We start from the raw sequence: 3,170 nt of genomic DNA on the forward strand, positions 1-3,170 counted from the left end.
TACACAGTATCTGATACTTTTAGAACCAGGAGGTAGAGAAATGTGTTTTTTGTACAGTTTGCCTGAGCACCTCTGCTGTTAAAAACAAAGCCTCATCGTTGAGAAAAGACATTCAATAACTTGCCAACAGAATAAGGAAGGAGTGGAATTTGGCTCTGGGTGTTCCCACCAGTAGGACTTCAGGCAAGACCCTCAGGTAACATCTCTGAGTCCAGGTGTGCAGCAAAAGATGTGGCCAAGGATAGCACTCGAATTCTGTGGTTATTCCATGAATTTCGAATGCCATCTACTTAAAAGATTCCATATTTAACCAATGACATCTTCCCTTTGTTTGACACTGCACTGGACTTCTCCCACAAAGAAAGCCCTTGAGACATGAGGCGCAACAGGCTACCCTAAGACATGCACATCGGCTTGGTGGTATACATTATCGACTAACTTTTAAAGCTTTCAGAAGGAAGACCTTCCATTTTGCATAGGAAGCGAATACCATGTGTCAGAATGCTGGCTTTGGAAAGTACACTGACATTTTCTAGCTCCTAAATCTGTTTTTGAAAGTTTGAATTAAGAAGAAAAATCTTTTAGTTGATGATTCTATTTGATGTCATTAAGTAAAATGCTTTTGAAAGTAGTGGGTCGCAGAGGGTGGAAATTATTTTTATCTTATGTGAGAGGTAATTAAAGAAATTTTGCCCCCAAAAGTGAATTAAGATTTTGGAACTAAAATTTAAAGAAATATAGATACTTTGCTGCATTACGAAGTAACACACTTCATTTAATAATCAGAGTGTCACTTAATTATGGTCCAACTGAAGACGTAACTGAATGTCAACAGCATAAAGTATTAGAAATGCATACTACATCATAGCTTTTGGACATGAAATGTAGAAAAAGAAATAATCACAATAGAAATTATACCAAATAATGAATGAAATTCACATACCTTTGGGTATTTGTATTCAGAGCAGGTTTCTGTCTGAAGCTCCAGGAAGCTTGATCCTATAGATTTCTTCCAACCGAGAGCTCAATTTATATCATTCACAGCATCTGGGACAACCAATCAGGTCTCTGAAGGAAAAATGTGTCGAGTATAACGAAAAATCCCTGTATCATGAATTTTGAGAAGCTATGATCAAACATAAGGTTGAATGTTGTGATTAGAGCGTATAGAGTCTTTCATTACGGGCAATAATAGGTTTACAGGCAAAAAATTTCATCACACTGTTTTTAAGTCAGCAAATAAGTTGACTGCACATGCTGATATATTCAGATTTACCTTCAAGAAGCAACTATGTCATTATCTGTTCCCTGTTCTAGCAAACATAACATTGTTCTTTACAAAAAAAAAAGTATTAGGTGGTTGAGTTTTTATGGTATAATCAAGATATCTCCTAGAGTTCCCCATTCTTTTCTGATAAATTGATTCAAGCTCTCCCCAATATTTCTCTCAGGGATTACTAGTATAATTTAGGGATCACTACTGTTCTATTTTCTATTCTCATTGAAAGTATTTTCTCTGTTGCCTGTGGTCATTCCTTTAACACCATTCTGGTGGCCACCAAAAGAGGGGACAAAGTCTCTTCTCCTTGGCCCCATCCTGCAACCCATCTGCCATCCAAGCAACCATGAACTTGAGGTTATCACCATAGCAAAACATTGACTGATGATCTAAAAGGCAAGGCAAGAAATGTATCACACAGCAGACCTCACACTTAAAAATGTATTTTGGGCCCTGACCCGTTTGGCTCAGTGGATAGAGCATCGGCCTGCGGATGCAAAGGTGCCAGGTTCGATTCCGGTCAAGGGCATGTACCTTGGTTGCGGGCACATACCCAATAGGGCGTGTGCAGGAGGCAGCTGATCGATGTTTCTCTCTCATTGATGTTTCTAACTCTCTATTCCTCTCCCTTTCTCTCTGTGAAAAATCAATAAAATATATTTTAAAAAATGTATTTTGGTCCTTGCAAACAAGTATGTATCAGATGGAGCAAGGCCTCGGCTCCCACATAGTAACTCAGTCTTTCTCAGTATTCTGGCCCTTGTTGGCCCACATCCTTCTGGCCCAGCCCATATCTTTTGCCCGGCCAGCATGGCTCAGTGGTTGAGCGTCAACCTATGAACCGGCAGGTCATGATTTCTGGTCATGGAACATGCCCAGGTTGCGGGCTCGATCCCCAGTGTGGGGTATGCAGGAGGCAGCCGATCCATGATTCTCTCTCATCACTGATGTTTCTTTCTCTCTCTCTCCCTCTTCCTTCCTCTCTGAACTCAATGAAAATATTTAAAAATTCGTGTCTTTTACTCTTCTACTTTAGTAAAGCATATGGACTTTTTCTTTTATCCTAGGTTTCAATCAATTAAAAAGTACATTTGTAACTAATGATAAGAGGCAGCTCATGAGTTGTCTATCAATGGTAGGTCAGTGAAAGAAATACTGATTATATACCCAGATAATTTTGCCAGGATAGCCAGATTTCTTTGACTACTTACATAATATTTATAAAGTTTGTACATGTACACATGTTTTCATATAGGTGCTCCACATTGGCTGAATTAAACTCAAGGAGAAATTATTCACGAAAGGCAATGTTGTTAAGAACTACAACTTAGACTTACATAGATCCTGACCCCATCTTCACCAAGGGTTGAGGGACCTTTAACAATATACTTAGTCTATCTGAGATCAGTTTCCTCATTAGTAACATGAAGATAATTACAGAACCTACCTAAGAGGATTAGTGTGAAAACAAAATGAGAGACATCTCTGGGAGAAATGGAAGTATCACCCTCCCCAGCACCATTACTTGGCGTACAGTAAATGTTTGCTGATAAAGAAGCTTCTAGGATGGCCTTTGGGAAGGAATTCATAGGAAGTGAATAACCCTCATGAAGGAAGGTAGACTTTGAGAAGGTTATAACAGGCAAAACGTAGAAATGAAAGTGAACACTGAATAGGGTTTTAAAAGCCAATTATGTCCAGGGTTTGCATTTATATATGAATATATTTGTTGGTAAATTATATATCAGAGTCAAGAAGGAAAGCTGCTAAATGGATTTTAGGAGAATTGGCATCAGGTTACGCAGAAGGGGAGTAACTGGGGGGTGAGCAGTAAGGTGTAAAGGAGAATAGGAAGGAGAGGACGGAAAATACAGGTCACATTAAATTCTTT

The sequence above is a fragment of the Myotis davidii genome, unplaced genomic scaffold (assembly GCF_000327345.1).
Source record: "Myotis davidii unplaced genomic scaffold, ASM32734v1 scaffold1277, whole genome shotgun sequence".
Classification (NCBI taxonomy): domain Eukaryota; kingdom Metazoa; phylum Chordata; class Mammalia; order Chiroptera; family Vespertilionidae; genus Myotis; species Myotis davidii.